This window comes from Canis lupus, chromosome 4, assembly GCF_011100685.1.
Source record: "Canis lupus familiaris isolate Mischka breed German Shepherd chromosome 4, alternate assembly UU_Cfam_GSD_1.0, whole genome shotgun sequence".
Taxonomy (NCBI): Eukaryota; Metazoa; Chordata; class Mammalia; order Carnivora; family Canidae; genus Canis; species Canis lupus.
The window spans coordinates 87476598-87500715 of NC_049225.1; the positions used below are offsets into that span (position 1 = coordinate 87476598).

General features: G+C 41.1%; 4 long non-coding RNA genes across 24 annotated transcripts in view; 2 read left to right on the forward strand and 2 right to left on the reverse strand.

Moving 5' to 3' along the window:
- LOC111095666 overlaps positions 1-14784 on the reverse strand; it is a 38469-nt gene extending 23685 nt beyond the window's left edge. For 2 of the 20 annotated variants that reach the window (XR_005358669.1, XR_005358665.1), the window contains exons 1-3: positions 5629-6338; positions 4786-4948; positions 600-695 (exon numbers count right to left, since the gene is read on the reverse strand). This is a non-coding gene — a long non-coding RNA (uncharacterized LOC111095666). Of the gene's footprint in view, positions 1-599; positions 696-4785; positions 4949-5357; positions 5602-5628; positions 6348-14528 lie in introns of those variants that run through there. The other 18 variants (XR_005358677.1, XR_005358670.1, XR_005358668.1 and 15 more) reach the window with 18 other exon arrangements.
- LOC119876212 lies at positions 12388-13856 on the reverse strand. The gene is made up of 2 exons (XR_005358688.1): positions 13403-13856; positions 12388-12918 (listed from the first exon to the last, which is right to left on the reverse strand). It is a non-coding gene; the product is annotated as an uncharacterized LOC119876212 (long non-coding RNA).
- LOC111095667 lies at positions 14621-19342 on the forward strand. 2 transcript variants are annotated; one of them, XR_005358685.1, is made up of 5 exons: positions 14621-15292; positions 15656-15886; positions 16413-16705; positions 17213-17456; positions 18770-19342. It is a non-coding gene; the product is annotated as an uncharacterized LOC111095667 (long non-coding RNA). The 2 variants fall into 2 exon arrangements; XR_005358686.1 differs by lacking the exon at positions 17213-17456 and having other exon boundaries at positions 14622-15292.
- Positions 19343-19344: 2 nt separating this feature from the next.
- LOC111095668 lies at positions 19345-23725 on the forward strand. The gene is made up of 3 exons (XR_005358687.1): positions 19345-19479; positions 20213-21835; positions 22376-23725. It is a non-coding gene; the product is annotated as an uncharacterized LOC111095668 (long non-coding RNA).
- Positions 23726-24118: the final 393 nt, after the last annotated feature.

A 24118-nucleotide genomic window follows, 5' to 3' on the forward strand; every position in this document is an offset into this window, starting at 1 on the left:
GTCATAAAAATCCTAGATCACTGACATCAAGTTTTCAATTTTATAGTTTTCCAAACTGTTTGAAACATTTCTCATTTTTATGTAGAGCAGACACAAGTCTTTGATTTCTATCCACATTTTAAAAAATAAAGTTTACCCTCCAAACTGATGAGAGAAGAGAGAAGATACTTGTTTGATAAATCAGAAGTCACATGACAACTAGAACAACTCTCACCAAAGACATTATTTAGCTCTACCTCATACTGGACTCGGAACGTATAAATGTCTTGTCCTCCACATACAATCGTGACTGTGGGGAAGTCACTTTCGGAGTTCGGCTCACATTCCATGCTTGGAAGGCTCTCAAAACAAAGTGACCCACGTGACCTCTTCTACATTGTTGAGATAAATACACTAGTCAAAATCCACCCTTGGATTTTGAGAGCCATGACTATCAAGGGACAGATTGAAAAAACAAAATATCTGAGAAAGGCTTCCCTAGAAAATGTGTCAATGACCGAGAGAGGAAAAACCTTAAAATCAAGCATCATCATTAAGGCAAACAAAGGTGTATATGTTTTATAAAACATAAATTATCACTTAATGACATAAACAATTACCTTTTTTTTTTTTTACTGTTTCCATAGTCAGTTTGCATAGTCTTGTAGACTAACACCCACCTTCTGTTTCCTGAATGTGATATGCTGTTCCTTTTTCTGCAAGAGAATTTAATCTTTATATGTTTCAAATTCACACTGTTTACTCCACTTCTATGAGCTCTATGAATATTATTCAGCCTTTCTTCTCCAGATGACATAAAGGAGAGGAAAAGACTAGACATAGGAACCATTAAAAGGAAAATACAAGTCAGAGCAAATACCCAAGGGGAAAAAAAAATCAAATATTCATGCTTGAAATGGTTGAAAAGGAAATGAAATTGGACCCTGGCAGAAATTCCTAAGTAAAAATTATTTCTGAAGTGTCCCAACATAAAAGCTTTCACTTGTAATCAAAATTCATTTAGGTTCAAAGGAGTACAAGGAATCTTCTGGGGGTGATGACAGCGTTTTGTAAATTGGTTGCAATGGTGCTTTTACAGGCATATTCAGCTGTCAATATTCATCAAATTATACACTTTAAATGGATGCGGTTTATTGCACATAAAGTATACCTCAATAAAGCTGACTACAAAACAAGAAGAAAGCAAACATTTATTTATGGTGCTTATATGAGAGCTAAGTATAATACTGAGAATAAATGACCTATGAACAATCATAAGCTTTTGCATTTCCACAAAATCTATTGCTTTGAATGTACTCTAATGCTCCAGTTTCTCAATAAGAAGTTCATAAAATTATAATTTATAATAAATGTGAGGTTTCACAGACATAAGACAAAGTGGATATTCTAGTCAATTTTTTGTTATTTGGCTACAACTTCGAGTTCTATCCTGTTAATGCTGAAAAAGTTGAGATGTTTCAGATTTTACAGTGGAATATAGAGTCTATGAAGTGGTAGATAGGAATCTGAAATATGCTGTCAGGAACTATGAGGGACCTGAAAATTCACCTTACTTGCAAGGTAACATTGCCAAATATATCACGGTTGCTAGTGGAAGACACAAGACTCCTGAGTCAGAGAGAAGGACAGTTTACTACTCAGAGCAATAGCAACAGCCAGATTATCAGTATTTTGGTGCCAGTTCCCCACACCCTATTGTAAGAGGATGCAATGAGGACCGAGTGACATCTGCACATACAGTGGGTCATGTTATAGGAGAGGGACCCTGAATTTAAGGAACCTGAATCTCTTTTTAGCAGGCAGTAAGCATTTTTAATTTTTCCTCCAGAGGGGGACACTTCTTAGCTCTTGAAAAGTTGTTCACAATACACAGATCCATCCAAAGATAGTCCAGACCACAGGGCAGTCAATTCCTCACTCACCACATTTGCAGAAATACTAAACATCCACAGAGAATTGCTTCTCAGTAATAACAATTCTAGTGTTAGAGGAAACACTTCAAGGTTCCTTGAATTCTTTAAGTAAAATTATGACTCATTTATTAAAAAATCTCTAGTTCCCCAGATCCCATTTTTATATTAATAGGCTTATTAAAACTGTGTAGCCATGTGCTCAGTTTGAGTCAGAATACCAAAAACAGCACCACAAAATGCGTATTAATTAATAGTCCAAAAACAGACAGAGCAGGGATCAGTCCACTATGTAAGGTACACAATCAACTTCCTTGTTAACAACCTGTGCAATCAATGGCAGACCTGACTGCTAATACTTCTTTCAGATGATGAGCTGCTGATCCATGGAATTCATTTCTTATTTGCCAAGGTAACAGAGGTAGAAATTAACCTGGTCTTCAAATTGGCTGCTCATAATCCCAAGACATTAATTAACATTTCATTAATATGTTAAAGGAACCAGAATTGAGGATTTTTATTTGACTTCCATCTTGCCACTCCTATATAGATAGGAGGCCAATATATCCCATTTGAAAACAATTATACCCCTCATCAGATTCATAACTGAACCCAGGAATCTGTACATCTTCCTAGATTCCAATTTCTCTTTACCCTCCCCATATGTAAGCAGTTGCCCACATCCCCACCTTTATTCAAGAAATAGTTATTCTATCTGCTTGTGAGCAGAGACTGTGCCTTTTATCTAGTACCGTAGCACTTCCCGTTATGTCACACACGTAGTAGGTACATGATAAAAGTTTGTGGAATGAATAGATCTGCTGCTTTATCCATACCACAAGAAGCAATGCACAGAGAAGAATTTAGAAAAAAAAAAGATTTTCCTAGCAAACATGTTCTACCCACTAAATAATTATAGATACTTTCACATAACTGCTAACCCAAGTATATGTTGTGTTTAATGGTAATCACAAAATCAATTTAAAAATGTCAAAATTGGGCAGCCCGGGTGGCTCACTGGCTTAGCGCCACCTTCAATCCAGGGTGTGATCCCAGAGACCCAGGTTGGAGTCAGGCTCTCTGCATGGAGCCTGCTTCTCCCTCTGCCTGTGTCTCTGCCTCTGTGTGTGTGTGTGTCTCTACAAGTAAATAAATAAAATCTTTAAAAAATAATAATAATAAAATAAAAAATAAAAATGGCAAAATTCTTTTCTGGCCCTTAATTACATTATCTGGCTGCATACCTGCATAGACTTAAGTTTTGGGGGGTTTGTTTGTTTTTAGGAAAGAAAGCACTATCACTTCAATGTGCAGCAACTGGAATGATCTATGTATACATATGTAACTATATATGAACCTGGGATCTGAGCTGCGGGGCTCTGGTGGCATTCTTGGCTCAGACGATTTGACACTGTAAGGTCTAACGTCAAACTGGAAAAGAGCATTTAGTGGAAAGTCTTTGTGTTTATGTAGGGTTAGTTTGCTTGTAACCAGGTGGTTACCCTCAAAATGTACAGCTTCGGTCGGGAGGGATATGAGGAGAAAAATCAAAAAAATGAATCTCCAGATCTCATGGAAAAAATTTTAACAGTAAGTTCTCCCTGTTAAAAAAAATATATATATATGTTTAAAAACATGTTTTAATGAAAAGATAAGATCCAGGTTTATTTTGACAATTAAACCATTTTAACATGCTATAACTGTTTTTGCAAGCATAAATACAGTATCTGCTCCCCAGGGGGACAAAGACTTGAGAGGGCATTTCAGGAAGCACTTCTGGTAACTGATTTGTACAGAATTAACCTCAGGTACCCCCAAGTCTACACAAGGCGTGTTCCTGCTACCTTCCTGACTACGGAGCTTACTCGAGGGCAAGAAGCAATGTTTTAAGGATACAAGTAAGTCAAGACCCTACACCAAAAATAACCAAGTAAATTTGTATCTTAAAATAACCTACAATATCTATAAATCATCTTACTCAACTTGCTTCTTTTTTTTAAGGTTTATTTATTTATTCATGAGAGACCCCGAGAGAGAGGCAGAGACACAGGCAGAGGGAGAAGCAGGCTCCCTGCAGGGAACCCAATGTGGGACTCAATCCCAGGACCCCGGGGTCAAGCCCTGAGCCAAAGGCAGACGCTCAACCACTGAGCCACCCAGGTGCTCTCAACTTGCTTCTTGAACTAAAGCATCCATCCTATAAAGTGTGAACTGGAGAATGTTTTCAGGTCAAATAAGAAAAAAAAGAAAAGAAACACAGTTAAAGTGGCAGCTATCACCCTACGACCCAGCAATTGCACTGTTGGGGATTTACCCCAAAGATACAAATGCAATGAAACGCCGGGACACTTGCACCCCGATGTTTCTAGCAGCAATGGCCACGATAGCCAAACTGTGGAAGGAGCCTCGGTGTCCAACGAAAGATGAATGGATAAAGAAGATGTGGTTTATGTATACAATGGAATATTCCTCAGCTATTAGAAATGACAAATACCCACCATTTGCTTCAACGTGGATGGAACTGGAGGGTATTATGCTGAGTGAAGTAAGTCAGTCGGAGAAGGACAAACATTATATGTTCTCATTCATTTGGGGAATATAAATAATAGTGAAAGGGAATATAAGGGAAGGGAGAAGAAATGTGTGGGAAATATCAGAAAGGGAGACAGAACGTAAAGACTGCTAACTCTGGGAAACGAACTAGGGGTGGTAGAAGGGGAGGAGGGCGGGGGGTGGGAGTGAATGGGTGACGGGCACTGGGTGTTATTCTGTATGTTAGTAAATTGAACACCAATAAAAAAAAAAAAAAAAAAGTGGCAGCTATCAGAAAGCTTATCCAGAAACCTGGCTATATTCACAATTCTAATCATACTACCTTAGTCTGCTCAGTCTTTCATGACAAAATACCACAAGCTGGCGGCTTACACACCAGACATTTATTTCTCACAGTTCTGCAGCCTGGAAGTGCAAGAGCAGGGTGCCGGCTGGTCTGGTGAGAGCCTCTTCCTGGCTTGCCGACGGCTGTCTTCTTGCGGTGCCTTCGGAATGTGGGGAGAAAGGGAGACAGGCATCGAGAGAACACTCCAGTGTCTCGTCTTACAAGGACACTGATCCTACAAGCTCAGGGACCCACCCTGAGACCTCATTTAACTTTCATTACTTCCTAGAGTCTCTATCTCCAAATACAGTCACATTATGGGTCAGGGCTTCAAGCTATACATTTCAAGGGGACACATAGCATTTGTCCATAGCATTTGTCATAAAGGGTTTTTAAATCTATTTTTCAGGTTTTGATACACTTTTTTAAAATATAAATTTGGTTTTTATATTTTAAATCACACAAGTATTCGAGAAACAAATTCTCATTCTGAAAAATCTTGATAAAATAACTTTTCAATTTATCCACACTCATCGCACACCCCTGAGCGCTGGTTTCCACACATTCACCTGGAAAGCACCTATGCCGAATTATTTTTTTCAGTAGAGCCACCCGAAGTGAAGTGTCCTGGATTAGAAGATCACGATGTACCTGTTGCTGGAAGTTTGTTAGCAGGTACTTGACTGCAATTTGAGAGGAATGTTACAAAAGAAATTCAAAATTTGGAGGAATGCTGAGGGTGAGTCTTAAGGAGGTCTATTCTTACGTTACTCTACATTCTAACCCAGAATTATCTCGAAGTTATCACACACACACACACACACACACACACGCTCTTACCTTCACCAACACTCACTTTCCCCTGAGGGTCCTGCTTCTTCTCTTCAGCGGGTAGTAGGAGCTGTGTTTTCTCTCAACCCTCAGGGTAGGAAGTGCAACTGGTACAATGTCTTTCTGACTAACCCATGCCACTTCCAGACAAATGGTTGCTCTCTCTTTTGTAAGCTGCTCCTTTGAGCAGCTGGTTATAGCTTCCTCTTCTTTCTATGGTCATTGCTTAGCCACTTGTTCACTCATTAAAGAGCTTAGGATCACCTTAGTCTTCTTTTCATTTTAAGCCTACCATCACGCTGGGCATCTCCAGTGTTATGCGGATGCATCATCCTCACCTTGGCTAGTGGTCCATCAGCTTGATGCCGATTGATCTTTTCCATCATTCCACCTGAAATGCCAACTTCCAAGTCACACCAAGAATTTGGTCATCATTAAAAACTGCACTCCAGTTAATTCCACAATAACACACACACACACACACACACACACACACACACACACCACCTTTAACCTCTTCTATTGACAACTGCCTTGCTGCAGTATTCTCTTTGCTTCTTCTTGCAAGAACTACTATCCAGTAACACTTCCACTTTACCACACCTGCCTCCTCAACTGTCCACACTTTCCCGACAGTACAACAGTGGGCCGCCTCCTTCTCTCATTTCTACTCCCAGCTCCTGGGCTCCATAATTTCATCTGCTCTGTTTCTACTCATCCTAAGGTTTCGTACTAAGTATCACTTTCTTGGGAAGGGTTATCCTGACTTCTAGCTACACGAAATCTCCCTGTTAAATCATCTTATAAGTTCTGTGTACTTTGCCTTCCTTCAAATACAATAATTATCATATTGTAATTATGTCATTGTGGATTCAAACATGGGAGGTCTGTTTTATCCACATTGTAAATTGGTTGAGGGCAGAGACCATGACTGTTATTCTCAACCATATGTCAACTAGCATTATGCCTGGCACATAGACAGTACTCAAGAAATATGTACAGAGTAACACACATGCACTCACACAGGCAAAGTTTCCTTCCAGTAAATCAAAATCTGTGCTATGCAAGCAGTGTTGAATCAAAAAGAATATTTGGGGTTTTCTTTGCAGCCTAACAACAAAACTAACTGTAGCCACTTTTTGAAAAATGCGATAACTTGTAAACAATCTCTTCCTGATTTGCAGAGTAGAAAGGTCTCCAGTGTCTTTTGGCTTTTCATTGGCAGAGAGATGCCTGCCAAGAGGCTCACTGCTTCTATAGCAGAAAGTGTAAAAAGAAGCAGAAGGGACAAAAGAATATGTGGAGGGGAACTACAGTCAAAGGGCCCTTGCAATTCAAAGATGCCAAAAGTAAATTTGCAATCAGAGGCTGTGTCACACCGGAGAGAGGAAGGAGATTCTAGTTTTATCACAGAGAGCAGAACTCTTTAAAGATAGCCATCTTACATTACCAATTAGTGCTCAAAGATGGTAGAAATGCAAATACTTCCTCCTCGTCCAGGCTATGTGCCTACAGAATCGTTTCTCTAGACCAGGAAGATGGAGAATCTTTATTTCTCTATCTTCCAAATGCATCTCTCACCCAATTCCTGATTCCCCAAGGGGGTTAACTCTATACCCAGCAACACACTACAAATCACTGTTCATGGCATTATCAGTAGATACCTCCATTTAATGCTTGGTGGTGGTCTAAAAGAAAAGAAAGAAGAAAGGATGGGGGAAAGACGAGTTCAAAGTATTTTGGGAGCTATAAAAAAAATCAATTCATACCAATGTCCATGGAGAAATAAGTAACAGAAATCACCATAGCAATGGTTTCTTCATCACTCCTTCAACTGACCAGGCCCCAAAAAATATGTGAGCAACCTGGGCAACCATATACTTTGGCACACCTTTGCCAGGTAAAGATATCTTCAACATTTATTTAGAGAAGAGCCTGAGAATTGCATGGGGTGGAATTAGGAGGATGTAGAAAATAGGGATGCTTCGCAGAGTGCTCAGCAGCATGGCCATTGCCTGAGCTTTAGCCCTAAAGTTGTGTGTCCAACTCAGAAGCTCTGTGAGTGATAAACACCTCCTCCCTTTTCCCAGAAGCAAGTTAGCCTATTTCTTTGGGATCTCAGCCCCACCCCCAAGTGGTTTGAAGAACTCTCCGTTTATATACAGTGCTCCCTTTGAAAACAGTCATGATAGATTTTTATCCAATTTTACAAATTGGCAAACTGGGGTTCAAAGGCCCATATAATTATCAGATAGTTGGGTCTACATATTTTCAAGTAATAGAATCAAAACATACAATCTTATGAAAGTATGGACGGGTACAGGCCAAACAGCTGAATGATTTAAAATGAGTTGTTGTTGTCGTTGTTTTTAATCAGCAAACTAAATACTTCTTAATTCAGTTTCTTTAGCAAGATTCAAACAAAATCTTTGAAACTACAACACATTGTAGGAATGTAAATACCACAGCAGTTCTCTTGGCAAAGAAGGTTACAAATAAATCTCCCGATAGCCCAGGTGTAAAGAAGTGTCCTAACAAGATCCACTTGCACAAAATCAAATCAACGGACTCAGGCATCTGATCTCTTACTATTTACTTAGAGCAACAGATATGAAGAAAACCGGGCTTTGGACTTACTTATATTAAGCCTCTGCCGCAGGAAGGTAAAAGAGGAAGAAATACAATGTAATTTGATGGTGGATGTATTTTCAAGCAAAGGAGTCCAAAAAAGAAAGAATATGTTGATCCAACTCTCATGGTTTACTTTTTAAAGCTGTGGCAAAACTTTCTATTTTGGTAGATTTTTGTTCTAAAAAAATCAAATTAAAAATAACAATATCCAATCATCTCTAAATTAGTCCAACTAAAAACATCACCAAAGGACTTACAATGTTTTTTTAAAAAACCTTATTCTCATAATTTCTTTCTTGGCCCTGAAAATAATGGTTTTGAATAACTTGATTTGTGTGTTTCCTTTATTGCCTTTCTACACATACATTTTGAAATGCTTACTTATGGGAAAAGCCATTGCATGCTTAGCTTTCATCATTTATGAAATCTCTGTACTTTCTGCATCTCAAACTGGCATGCTCCGTTTCCAGCAACAGGGAAAACTTTCCAAAAGGAAAATTCCTTGCTAAAAGACATGTTTAAGACTTAGCTAAACGTGTTTTTAAAATACATAACTGAGTTCCCGAGAGAGAAAGGGAACTCAGATGCCAGAAACAAGGAAAAGATTGAAAGGCAAACCTGGAGAGCTGTGAGCTGGCCCAGGGGCAGCTCTAAGTAGGGCAAAACACTAGTGTTAACTCACCAATACTATACCCCTAATGACACCTGCATTCGGAGCTGTGGTACCCAGGGTAATCTTCACATAGCTGCAAGCATTTGACTAATCTATTATGTCTTCAAGTGAGAATGAAGTCATGACTGAACTGAACTATTCATTATATTAGAATCAGGGCATTGTACCTACAAAGCACGCATGTGCAGAACTTACATGATCAACAATTGTTGTTTCAAAACAGAAAAGAAGGAACTGCAAAATATATTTGATTGGACCATATGGAATTGCTGATATTTGGGGAGAAAGGTGGCCAATCTGTGACTGAAGTTGAGATAGAAGGAAACTGGATAGAACACGGACCTCGCTGGGGTGGTTCACCTCCCAGACCATCAGCTGGCTCTCACTTCCAGAAATGGTCAGCTCACACCATATGATGCTGACAGTTTCTATACCTTTGTCTCCTTTGAGTTGAGTTATGTGAGTCCCGCTTCTGTTCTGTAAGCTTGTTGAGTGCCAGGCCCCAGAAAGGAAGTTAGGGGAGAGGGTAAAAATTCCTTCCACATTTATTTGTGTGGAATCTTCGTTTTTCAACTATATACCAGATGTAAAGAAGTTTTCTTGCTCTAGTGCCATCTGTCATCTCAGAGTTAGGATCAATTCACATGATATACTAGAAGAAGAAGGAGGAGGAGGAGGAGAAAGAGAAGAAGAAGAAGAAGAAGAAGAAGAAGAAGAAGAAGAAGAAGAAGAAGAAGAAGAAGAAGAAGAAGTAGTAGTAGTAGTAAAAGGATCCAGCTTTAAATCTTGTCTCTGTTGTAATTGTGCTCAACTTCTTGGCCTATGGCTTCCTTGCCTATAAAGCAGAACTTAAGCCATGCCTAGTTACATAAGTTCATCGTACAGATCAAATAAAATAAAGTCCGTCAAGTGGTTTAAAATGCCAAGATCCTGTGAAATGATCAGGGAAACTTACACAGCAGGGTTGGGATATCATGGTGGAAGAAAAAAACAGAGAAATCCAGAGTGGGCGAGTGAAGAATTCCAGCAGTTTAATTCCAGAAGGAATATTTATTTAGGACCTACAAAAGGGTCTAATGAAGTCGCAAACACAGCCACCATGCTTAAGGATGACTATAGCCACCTCCCTAGATGCCCATCCCCTGATTTAGAGGATATTCCCCAGATCCAGCGCTCTCCAGGTTGCCGAGAAGGTAATATCACCTGCTGCACTGATGCCTGCGGGGGAAGCTCCGTGGGCAGCCAGATATCTCTCAGCACACCTGTACTCCCTCTACCCCACGTAGAGAAAAAAGGAGAGTCAAGCCTTTCATGTGGGTCGGCCCCCTGCCAAGACCTTTCAGGTCCTATTAATATTAAGACTTGCAAAATTCATTTTCAAACGTTGCAATATTTCCCCATATGACAATCACCTTAACAAACATTTCCCATACTGAAAACAAAATTGAGTGATAAATTTGGTGATTGCAGAGCATCTGGGTGGCTCAGTGGTTGAGCATCTGCCTTTGGCTCAGGTCGTGATCCCAGGGTCCTGGGATTGAGCCTCTCATTAGGCTCCATACAGGGAGCCTGCTTCTCCCTCTGCCTGTGTCTCTGCCCCTCTCTCTCTCTCTCTCTGTGTCTCTCATAAAGAAACAAAATCTTTAAAAAAAATAAAATTAATAAATTTGGTGATTGCCATTCAGTCTTTATTACAGTGTATGACAGGACTGTAACTTGCTAGAGAATATATTTCCACTTGAACTTTGACATACAAATTTAATGTTCAAACTCTGTTTGCCACATGCATCTATGCTTTTCTTTGTGACAGTCTCACCCGATGTTCCTGGAAAAATAGGTGAAGATCATTTTATAGGCTATTAGGTTAGGAAGGACATAGCTGCCACAAATTTTTTAATAGTTGACCTCAAGGGGACTTCTGGTTATAGGTAAATTGCAACTGATGCAGCAGAGCACATTCCTGCCAGACCGACTACAGAATACAAATTGACCAAAATCACATTTCGAAAGAGCAGAGAACTGTGGAACCAAACAGAATGAAATGAACTAAAATTCCCAAGAGCAGAGAGCTTTACTTGGGTGAGCTCTTTCATGGGTGATTTTCTTCCCTGAGGCGTCTGCTGATGATCAGACTTGGTCCATGTAGAAGGAATATAGGAGGCCAACGGAAACCAGCCAAGTTCTTGCCATTCATAGAAGAGACCGCAATGATTTGGAAACTAAAATCTCCCCCAACTGCTCAGCCGAGTTCCCCCCACCTCATACCATTATGGAATTCTGAGGCTGAGCTCGAGGTTAAGTAGCCTCTGGAAGGGAAGCTAAGATCTCCAGCAATCCCATGGTAACTGGGAGAGCCTAGCTCAGAATCGTGGCTGGTTTCCCAGGATGTTCACCAATTTTGGAAATACCTACAGTGTGTGGCAAGATGCTAACATAGTCTTTCAGGGCCCTCAGTCAGAAATGTAGGAGAGACAGGCCCAAGGAAGAAAGACAAAACTCAACAATTAAGCTGAAAGTAGACCAGAACTAAAATGTCTATGGTTCTGATCCCGTTAAGGCCCCACAGATTGAGATGATCAGCTTCTCACCTACTGGCTTCACCAGAGAAAGCAGAGCCCTGTCTGGTAGAAGCAGCATCACGCAGAGCTTTGACTCCTGTCTTGTACATAATATTCAGCATATAACGACAAATTACTAACATGATAAGAGGTAGGAAAATGTGAGCAATAACCAAGTGGAACAAACAATGTAAGCAGATACCAAAAAAATGGATATTGTGGTTAGCATCCAAAGACTTTAATAAAATGATCAAAACATCTTAAAAAACTGGAAGAAAATAAGGACAAAAATGACAAAAGGATGTGAAAGTTCATCAAAGATTAGAATTCACTAGAAAAATATTCAAAGACTGAAAAATACAATATCTGAAATTAAGCCCTCATTGGATGAGTTTAACAGCACAGCTGAAGATTCATTAAATGCTCCCAAAGACAAACCAGGATAAAATATTTGACTAATGTGGTGAGAGAACAAAATAATACATATTATCAATCATGTGCTGGTCATAGTGCAAAACCCTACATCCTTATTATTAGAATTAACTAAAGAGGAAGAAAAAGGAGGAAGATGTATAGAAGGAGAAGAAAAAGAAAGGAAAAAAAATAAAAGAGCAGGGCAGAATATGTATATAAGGAAAACTTGCTTAAGGATTTCCCAAAGTTCTTAGAGACAGCAACCCTCATATTTAAGAATCTCAGCTAACCCCAACTACAGTGGATACAAAGAAAATCCTAACCGGGAGCATCACAATCAAACCATTGAAAACAAAAGATTCGCTCTGATTCTGACAGTACTGACTGTGCCGTACTCTTAATTTTAAACCCAAGTGGAATATGCTATAAATTATTTTTTGGATGCTGCTTATTTTACAGAGAAATTAACTTCCATAACTTCAAGGACAAGTGGAAGATGCATAAATGTGTTTATTGTTCGAAGCTTTCAGATGCTTTTCAAAAATAATAGAAACCATCGGTTTCCAATCGTCCTGTAATCAAGATAAAGCCAAATGCAGTAAGAATCTCCGAGCCTGATGAATATGAGTACAGTGAAACACGGAGAAAGCAACTCCAACGAGGAAGAGTCAGGGAGATGAAGCCTTAACTCTTCCTTCGTGTATTTGCTTTAGAAAGCTCGGCTGAGGTTGTTCATGACCCTGGAATTATGGAAATTGTAGGTGGAGTCAGAGGTAAAGAGCCAACATTGACTGAGCCCTTAGCAGGTGCCGGGCATTATTCTAAACTCCTTCCAGGGAGCATCATGGATGTGTAGTGGACTTCACGTGGATCATGCGTGGATGAAAACGAACTCATTCGTAACCTGAAGCTCCACAGTGTAAGTTGCTTCACACGGTTCAATGTCTTCAATTCCATTTCGACTCCTTTTTCCTTCCATTTAGGGATCAACACTCATTCTAGCTGTAAGCTTCTGGGTGTTGCCTGGAAGGTCGCAGATGCGAATGGAATCCGCCTGGGTTCCCACTGACTTCTTACTCGGGGCCCAGGCCTGGTCTCCCCTCCCCGCACCCCTCCTCTCAGAAACCATCAGCCCCTCTCCCTTCCCCTCCTTACACCACCGCCTCCCCAACCACAAGCTGGCATGTGAAACAGGATATGGTCCCCTGGCTTTTCTCTTCCCTTCTAGCACATACATCCATTTCCTCCTGAATTGTTCCTGCTAATCATTTTGGGAAACAGGAATAATTAAAATCATAAACATGAAGGAACTTAAAAACTCATAATACTCTCGGAGCCTAGCTTCCCGAAGCTCTCCTTTCTCTGCATCTGAAATTACAACCAAGCTCAGCTGGGACCCTGCTCTCCACCATCGGTCACTGAATTTCCTTCTAGGCCGTATCCTTTGATTAAATTAAACCCTGCTGATGTCATGAAAGCATCTGGTGTCTCAGCCCTAAGTGCTCACTTGACAACTTGGAGGTCCCTCGGAAGACTCCTCTCCTCTGATTCTCCACGTTATTTCCTCCAAAACGTGGGGCTCTCTGAGGTAAATGGCCCGTTAGCACCCAGTACTTTCCCATTCCCTGGCCCCTTGGAGGAAAAAGAAAAGACAAAACTTGAAAATGAAAGGTTCTCAAAATCTAATGGAGTGACATTCTGCTCTGGTCCCTTCAGACAGACTCACGGACCCTATCCCAGAAGTAAACCTACACAAGAAAAATTTCACCATCAAGTAAGACATTCCTAATTTTCAAACCAACCATGCCTGACTCTCCCACTTCACCGAGTTGAGTCATTATCTTTCCAAGCTGGACACAAGAGTTTATCTTTCCCTCTGGCCTTATTTTTTCTGTCCTATAAGGCAATTACTTATTCTGTTACATGTTTCACATGACAGAGTCATTCTTCCCTCATGACTGAGTCTTGTTTCACTGAACGTAAGTACTTACTAGTTATACATTGTCCCTCGCAACTATCTTGGAAGAAACGGACACCAGCTGATGTTTGAAAGATTTATACGGTTTTCTGTACGGCTCTCTAATCCCAAGGATGTTAAGAATTGCTCATTCCATGCTTTTAGGTTAATACGTAGTTCTCATGGCTTAAGCAACGTTACTTCCCACTGGATAGAGGTTTTCCAGCATTTCCTGTTTAACTCTTTACAAGCACGACCCAACAGGTACCTTACATGTACCTGCCACTCTTCCACCTTGATTCTGGCCGTTTCAGCACCAAAGCAAGTGCCTAGAGCAGCACAGCAGCTGGCACCTTTCAGCACATCTTATTCTTTCTCCCTCTTACTGAATCTGCCTAAAGAGCATATCGCTGCTGGGAGATGTCAGCACTCAGAAAGGAAGTTTAAAACTATGTAAGATATGAGCTCAGTGACCTCCGTTTCCTTGCCTGTGTGGTAAATAATTTGTGGTTTTCTGAAACTGGAAGCATATTTTAGAGTTCAAGCAAGCTTGGCAGTAAATTGTCCTAAGGCTCATAAAAATGTGCACACAGGGCTTTACAGACACCAAATCAAATAATTAAAGTGAAGTGAAACCAAATCAGAGCTGATGCCTGTGTGCTCACAGCATACGTACCCCAGTCCCAGACCTGCACCCACCGTGGTCTGTCCTCTACCATGACCCATAAATTCTGGAACGTTGAATTGTTCCGTGGTTAGGTAGGTTGCTGGAATTGCCTTTATTGACTTTTAGAATACCTCCGCGTGGGCTCAGTTTTGACTACTTTTATGAAAGACAGAGGGTACGGCTTGCAACCTAGAACTCCAGAGCAACTCAGGACCTAGCAAGGACATTGTCCATCCACCACCTCTTATCTTTTGCATATTCCAAAGAAGGTTGGGAAGAGAAGTTGGAGCTGACCGTAAAAGCACTACGAGGATGGAGGCGGGGCAAAGCAGAGGCACACACTCTGGCACTGGGAAAAGAAACAAAAACTAACCTGGAAGACCGTAGCAGTCCACAAATCGTACAGAGTAAGAGGAATTTGCCTCAAACACATACCATCTGTTCAGTTTTATTTCCCTTTCTATTGAAACATGAAGTGATTGTCCAAAGGGCCCCCTCAACAACACGGAGAAAGAGTCCCAACTAGAATAAGAACTTGAGACCGTAAGTCCAGTGCTCATTGGACGTCCACCTCGTTCACAAATTCCTACAGCTAGGATCCCCTGTACCCACCCATGCTCTCCTACTATTTTTTCTCAAGACCTCTGCGACAGTAGTCTTTTTAAAAAGAAGCTAAATAACAAATCACTTTCACTTCTCTATTCAAACCACCCAACGGATCTTGATATCACACAGAGAAAAAGGTGCAGTCCTTACGGGTCATCCACCATCTGGTGAGCCTACACCTTCCCCCAACCCCTCCCACCCTAACACGGGTCATCTCGGATCTTGCCTCCCACAGGACCCCTTTCTCACTCCGTTCTAACCACATGGGCCTCCCTGATGCCTCAGTGCCTTTGCACTTTTTATTCTCCTGCTGTTCCCCCAGATGCTGCCGTGACTTGTTCTCTCACCTCCTGCAAGTCTAGGCCCAAATATCACCTTCCCAGGAAGGCCTTTCTGACCATCTTATCTAAACTTAGAAAATAAGCCTCCCCAAGCTCCTTATCCCTCCCGATCCAACTCTGTTTTTTTCTACACCTTCCTTATCACCTTCTTATATTTTATAGAACACAATTGTTTGTCTCCCTCACCAGAATGTAAGCTCTACAAAGCGAAGAGGTTTTTCTCCTTTTGCTCACTGCTGAATGCCTCCATCAAAAATAAAGCTTACTCTACAGAAAGAGTCGACAACTATTTCTAGAACAAATGAGCAAAACAGAAAGACAATTAACACTCTCTTCATACTCCGCGTCATAACTCACCGGCTTTCTGATCTTAGGCCGATCACTGACATCTTACCTAACTAACCTTCTGACCTTCAACAAGTAATTATTCTGCGCTACTATCTTTCATTCGAAGTTAATCATTAATCGCATGAGATTATTATAAATGTATTATAAAATAATACAGTATTATAGTATAGTATTATAAAATAAATGTATTATGAAAACACTGTAAAAAGTATTAAATGCTACATAATGTAAAGTTATTATTAGAAAACGTATTGGTTTCGTTAGCAACGTCTCATAAATGAACAATACAGCTCATCCAAAAGAAAGAACATAACTCTGTGTATAGATGAATACAGATGACGTGTCTATGTCTGTCTCTACCTATATCCATGTATCTGTCTCTCTATGTATTTATCTCTCTATATGGAGAGAGAGACAGAGACAGACAGAGAGACAGAAGGAGAAGGAGAAAACAAACATCCATGGCAAAATTTGAGAATTGATTTGTGTAATGACCATTGTTTCCCCAGTTAAGAAGTTAATTAAAGAAACGTGAACTGACAAAAACAAATACAAAGCACCGTCTTATACTTAATTAAGGTTTTCTCTTTTAATTTAGTGGCCAAAATTATTATGGCTTCCTCTTATAGAATATATTATTTGGCAAAATGCAAGTTCCTTGGGGACCAGGAATTTTGAAACGTTCATCAGGATGTCCTCTGGGGCTCGTAGAAAGTTGTTTGCTCGGTGCTCCAGGGAATGGGTAACCAGCAGAAGCAGCGAACAACCACAGCTGAAAAACAGGGCGTTTTCAGGATACAGACTGGCTGGGATCAGAAGCGGAACTGCTTATCGAGAAGCCATCTCTTCCCCAACTTGTGACTTTAAGGATGAGTGGGCATTTTTGCAAAGGTACATGATGATTCCATTGCACTTGAGCAGAAGTCACCCAGACTCAGGGTGTTCTAGACACAGGGAGCCAAGAGTGGGTGGTGGGGAGGTGGGGGGTGAGCAGTAATAACCATCAGGGTGCTTCGTAATCACGGTTTGATCCAGCACATTCTAAAGGGTTGGTATTTCACTGCCTACTTAATCATTTAAATCCTCATGGGCATTTGACCTGACCTGCTCAACCTGAACTTTAAGCCACAAAAGAGAACAAAGGGGAGAGGGGTTGTGGAACGAGAGACTCTTCATATAACTGCCTTTAAAAACAAAACAAACCAAAATTAAAGACAACTTAAAATTAACCTACGAATATTGACATTCTCAAATAAAAAAAAAAAAAATTAGCTTTAAAGCGACTGAATAGGGAGTGGAAGGGAGACCAAGTGTTCTCGTTTGATCTTTTCACTGCCCCAACTTTATTTTAATAATGTGTCCAAAGACTGATTCAACCTCTCTCTCACTTTAATAAAGGTTCATTAGTGGATTAGGAGAGATTTGAAACTGAGCCCAGTGGAGTCAGCAGAGACAAGTTCCAAACAGCCACTCAGCGCATTTTGAAAAGTACCAAGCTAGCAACCTGGAAAAGATCCACCAGTAAAATTTGGTTGTACTTGTGTGCGTGGAGCCCCACTGGACTGACAAAACATCCACTTCTAGATGGACGGGAGCGGCAACATGGCCCCAAACCAACAACGCAAAAGCTGTTGTGTTCCATGTGAGCCCATTGCCACAACATTAACACAACCCGTCAGCGGGGAAAATAATAAGGGGAACAGTAACCATCCAGCATATATTATTAGGATAACAAGAAGCAAGAAGAAGGCCATCTAGGGACACCTGGGTGGCTCAATGGTTTGGCGTCGAGGTGGCTCAGGGCGTGACCCCGGGATCCCTGCATGGAGCCTGCGTCTCCCTCTGCCTGTGTCTCTGCCTCTGTCTCTGTGGCTCTCATGAATAAATAAATAAAATCTTTAAAATAAATAAATAAATAAAAAGGGCCCTCTATAAACTAGGAGGCCTATCCACACTGGCACGCTCATCTCAGACCTCTAGCCTCCAAAACTGTGAGAAGTAAATCTTTGTTGTTGAAGCCACCTAGTCTGTGGTAATTAGTTAAAGCAGCCCACACTAAGACATATAGACTGTCAGACAGACAGACAGACTGACGGACAGATAGATACAGTTTTTTCTAGACGTGATTCGTTACCCCTACATACTTCAGAGTCTATTTCCTAAGTAAAGGAATATTCTCTCGTGTGACCATTGTATAGTTATCAATTTCATCAAATTTAGACTGATACAACAATTTTATATATATAATCTACCGTTATCTAATTTTGTTGATTGACTTAATAATGCTCTTTATAGCATTTTCTCCCTCCAGTTCAGATTTGGGGTGGCTTCCTTATAAGAGCACTTTTCATTATCATTTGTTGTTGTTTATGTATTAGTCTAAGTTTTTGGTGAATCCACGGATGTCACTTCTCCGACTTGCAAGAACAGTTCTCACTTTACGTAATCTCTCCCATACCTATCCTCTGTTCTTTTTTTTTTTTTTTTTTTTTTTTTTCTTTTCACTTCTTTTTGACCCAGGTAAACTCAGCTCCTGCCTGGGTCCCTCTACTTCAGAGGACCCAAACTTCCCTGTGCCTTCCATGAGATTTTCTAAGACTCCTTCCCCCCACATCTCTGGTGCCCGGGCCTGGCTGGAGCTGAAAATGTTATCTGGGCAGGTTCCCTGAGCTTGGGTGGGGGCCAGCATGTCCTCAGTCTCTATTTGAACCCTTTCGCATTCTCTCCAACCCTCGGCCTTGTGCTGGGGTTGGGGACAGGGGACCCAATGTCCTGAAGAGCCCCCATACTTGTGCCTTTTTTTTTTCTTGTTTGAAAAAAATTTTACTTGATTAACTGAACTGCACGTGAGTAACATCAAGAGCTAATAACTCTTAAAAGAAAAAAATTGATTCTCTCTTTAAATTCTTGGATGTTCATCTTCTTCTTTGAAAAACGAAAATATTTTCTTCCCAGAATCCACCCCAGCAGGGCTTGCCCCAAGTGGAGAGAAGCAGACTGCCTGGGGCACACCTGTTGCTGGAGCTCATCTGACATGTGGACACAGGAGCTTGCAGTGGTGTTCACAGGACCGATGCACTGACTATGGTCTCCGGGAAATGCCAATGGTGAAGTTAAGTATATCTTGAGATTTAGTGTTCATTTTAAAGAAAACACCCAATGTACTGGCATGAAGTGCAGATTACTAACAGAAAAGAAGCAGCACAGTTCTGCTATGTATGTGTAAGGAAGGGAAGGGGTTAATCCCAAAGGCAATTTAAATAATGGTATTTTATTTTTTTATATATAAACAAATGTTCTGAGAAATCTCAGACTTTAGTGCATTGTTGTAAAAAAATAGTAAAATATGTAAAAATTCCTGGGGCTGGGTCACTCTGGGGCCCTGGGTCTGGGCTTCAGTTCCAGAAAAGCAGCCTGGCGAGACGGTCAATTCTGCTGACAGGCACAGTATTGTTTCCACTGTGTGGTATGAGAATGGGCTATTGGAATGGTGCTGACACGCTGATATTGACGTTCTCACTCACTTGGACACAGGAAGAGTTCAGGCTCCTGGGCTTCCTGTAAGCCACGGCCAACCCTTGAGTTTGAGCTGCATGTGTGGTCTCCTGCATCCTCGGTCGCCATCATGGTCCACCGAGGTGCTGCTCCTAGTCTACAACAAGCAGGTATCATTTACCCTGTGCCTTCCCCTTCCCCACTACCTACACTTCATCCCTCTGCAGGCTCTGCACCACATGTAATACAGTCCTCAGGAGCGGCCCCACCTACGTCCTCCAGGGGCTTTCTATGCCATTGCTCTGCAACATCAAAGGGCCTTCCATTTACTTCCTCTCTTGCCTCCAGTTGACGTGATGACTCTGTGCTCTCCCAGACTTAGCCACATCAAATGAGGGTCAGGGTCACTTGCATGAATAGAATCACTGTTCTTGCTCTACCTACGGATCCCTCCCCTATCCTCCGCACTGGTGATGGTGGGTAGAAACCAGGGGTGCAATCAACAGTGAAAAAGATCACATTTTAGGAATGTTGTGATTATAGCCTTGAGAGTTCCAGAGAAGATATAGTTGGAAAATGTGTTGCTCTATATTTAGGCCATAAAATTCCAAATGATAAATTTAACATGCCCATAAAATAAATTATTGTCCATGTTTTCCTGCACACTGTGTGCATTTGTGGTCATCTTCAAAGAAGAAAGGGAACAACTGTTGAAAGCCATCAGAAGCTCTGCACAGACAGCGAGACGGATGATACAGCATCATGAATAATGATGTGACCAGCATGAAACAAATGGCATTAGGGCACTTCAGAGTCAGGAAGAGCTGTACTGTCTCAACCCAGACAGGTTCTGACGAGCTATAGGACTTGAATAATAAGAGCACTGTTACCTTTTTCTCACAGTGGGAGATATGAAATTACTCAAGAACAGCACATTTGACGACAAAGGATTTGAGGAGATGATGCCTGGATCTAAACCGAAAGAAACAATACCTGGATGCTATAAACGACCAAGTGCTCCAACTGACCCACAAGCCGATATATTGATGTTTCTTCTCTATGTCAGTCTTTATCTTTGACAATAAATCACTATGCCTCATAAGCATTCACGAATTTAGGAAAGTAGTTTTAAATGAAAATGATTGTATAAACAAGGGATCCACCCAAAAATGACTTATCCAGGGTCCCACATGCTCTAAGGGATGGCCTTGAAGCCAGAAGTGGAGCATATGTAATCATTTTGTCCCAGTCCTAAACTGTGCTTCACAAAGGATAACATCACAATGATGACTCTGACTTTTTCTGATATCTTGACCAATTTCCACTTCTTTTTAAGACCCATGGGGAATGGGAAAATTGCAATTGAAAACTTTGTCTGAAATAGAAATCTTAGGTTTTATAAGAAGCAGAAATGCACGTTGAAGTTTAAGGCCAACATAGCAGGGACTCTGACTTCAGCCCAAAAGGGTAAAGTCGCAAGGCCACATATATGCCCTTTGACCAAAGAGGAAAGACTAGGGGAAATAGGACTTTGCAGTCATACAACCTAAAGAAATGGCATGTAAGGGATAGGCTGCCCATCTAACCAGAGAATGAAGTGTACGGTGTAGCATTACTGCAGGCTAAGGAGGAGAAGCACAATTATCATGAAAAAAAAAAAAAAGTTTCCTGAGCAATGTCTAAGGAGTTGCAATGGTTTTATTCATTACTAAAACATAACTTGGAGAAGTCAATCTGTTCTTGAGGCTGTGGAGTCCTAGTTCCCTGTTCTTTGGCAACTGCCTCCTTTTCTCTCCCCTCCTCTGTACTTACACAGACAACAGATTCCTTGGACCCTGAGTCAACTGGTTTGTAATGTGAGATGTCAGCCAAACGCAGATATCTGTTCCTCACTCACAGCAACACTTGCACACTCAGAAACGCCAGGCTATACGTGGATTCTTCTACCATTGGCTTCATTGTTTTGAAGCAACTTACTCCCTTCTTTGCTTGGCCATAATTATTCCAGTTGCTCTCCCCACTCATTTTTCCAAAAAGTGGAGAGAAATGCATAATCCCACAATACACAACCCACTGCTACTTCATTTCCTGTGGAGTCCTTCGCCTAGATCAGACTTCACTGTCTGTATTATTATTCTGTTAGGAAGAATAAGTAAAATAAGTTCGACTTTGCAATGGAACTCTAATCTCAACCATCACTGGAAACCACAATTAATTCAAACAAAAGGTATATGCGGCGAACCTAACACTTAGAAAAGCCAAGTAATGTCATCTTTTCTTTATTTAGCAAAGCGTACTCTCGTAAAGGCTCACTAATCCCTTCCCGTCTATCATGACTGTGGTAGCCTGACAGATGATGCAACGTCTTCTGGCAAACTTCAGACATAGCAGGGAGAAGAAAAAGATTCAAGAAAATAGAGTATGGTACAAGGAGAGTCAACGGGAGAGAGGAAAAGCAAAAATAGAGAAAAAGAAGTGCATCCGATCGGAGGAAGCGGGGCACACCAGCAACAGTCCATCTATTAGGTAGAAACCACCGAGGCAAAGGCAACTCAGGAGTTGTGTGTGTGTGTGTGTGTGTGTGTGTGTGTGTACATGCATATACATATAGATCTATATTACGTGTATATAATAACAAAACAAAGGCAGAGGTTGTGTCTTGAAAATGAGTTGGCTAAGGAGGATTGCCTATCCTGCTCAACACATCTGTAAAATTCCAAGGCTAATTGTTACAAATGAGTACTATTTTCCACTGTTGCATTTCACCATCCCTCTTTAAATCGTGGTGAAGTCTGTGGTGCAGTGAAAATGAAGCCTGGGTTCACTTAGCATGATATCCATTGTTCTGACAATCCTATTAATACAACAATAATTGTGCCAAATGCCATAAGACAGATGCCACACAGAAGGCTTTGACTACAGTGTTGCCATTTTGCCTTTACGAGGACGTTGGTATAGGAGGAGATCTCCCTGTTTCAATCATTTTTCTGAAATCTGTAAATAATAGCTGCCATTGAATGAGTGTTTAAATGGAAACTTTATGACAGTCCTACTCTCACTTTGCAGATGAGGAAAGTGAGGTCAGAGAGACTAAGCAACCGTCCTCAAGTGTCACCGCTAGTAAATGATGAAGCACGGCTATAACAAGAAAGCAGTGTGTTCAAAGACACTTTTGAACTCAAAGAGACTTCAAAACATTAAATAAATTAGCGTCATCTAGAGGGAAAAAAAATGACTTCTGGATTTGGTTCTACTTACAGCATCAGCAATTAATGTCATTCATCCACAAAATAAATATACTTCTTCACTCTCCTGATTTTTAGAGTACTCAGGCCACCTCAAGATAGACCACCGTGGCATGCACTTTATTTTGAATTAAAAGCGATCGAACCCCAGCAGATTTAGGAAAAACTCTTTACCTCCCGCCCCCCGCCCCCACAACTGCCTGCTTGTACCAGGAGGAGAGTCACTAACAGGACTCCCATCTATCTAGGAAACTTAATTGCACAATAGGGCAATGTTTGTTTTCCAAGCACCTTCTCTCACCTTCCTGCTAAAACGTCTTTCTCTCCTCTGTATCCTCCGACGTCTACCTCGCTCCTTAGCTCGTATAAGCTTTGTGTTGCTTCACAGCCTTTGAAATTTCCATGTCTGCAGGGATTTCCCAGTGTGGACTCTGTCTTGTGTCCATTTGATTCTTAGGTCAGCTAGAAGGGTCTTGAAAGGCAGAGTAAGTTCTTCCTCCCCAACACCTGGATCTGGAAAAAAGCTGAATGTTCATCCAGGAAGTACATAACTTGCAGGATCTATTCTCACTGCCATGAATAGTTTAGTAATTGTTGAGAAACCACAATATTTTCAGAACTGGACAGAATGTGAGAGAATACTGTTCCCATCCCATCTTTTTCAAAAGACTGAGTGCCCCAAAGAAAAATCAACAGAGCTTTCTGCTGCCTGTATCAGGTAGCAAATCATATGCTACTGGTGAGGTATGTCCATCTGCACATGCAGGGTTTCATTTTTCATTTTGTGCCCCACAACAAAAGCCAGCGGAAGGGGAAATTTCCTAAGAGAAGCAGCCCCACACTAGTTTTATGGTGGGGCTGCAGAAGTGTGGGGTGCACAACTTACTGAATTCTGGGAAACATAATGGAACCTGACCCTACAAAATGAAGCCTCTAGGTCAACAACACCTTTCCATCTTCCAACCTTTAATTACTTAGATCATTCACACTTTTATAATGTAATTATGTGCTAATACCACATTTGCACACAAACTTCACCCAGGCAGTAAAATGGGCATCAATCAATTATAACAGCCTGAAAATCCAAAGACGTATTTCCTAGGTAGCTACTTACCCATATGCTTCTTTAGAAAAACTCCTCCTCCCTTTTAGTGTGTCTCCAGGGCTAATAGTCTACCCCAAAATACGGACCATCCCATCATTTTCATGCCCATTGTTTTTGCTAAGGAGACCTCTAACCATTTTTTTTGATAAATTTATTTTTATTGGTGTTCAATTTGCCAACATACAGAATAACACCCAGTGCTCATCCCATCAAGTGCCCCCCTCAGTGCCCGTCACCCAGTCACCCCCACCCCCCCGCCCTCCTCCCCTTCCATCACCCCTAGTTCGTTTCCCAGAGTTAGGCTGAATGAAGTAAGTCAATTGGAGAAGGACAAACATTGTATGTTCTCATTCATTTGGGGAATATAAATAATAGTGAAAGGGAATATAAGGGAAGGGAGAAGAAATGTGTGGGGAAATCAGAAAGGGAGACAGAACATAAAGACTCCTAACTCTGAGA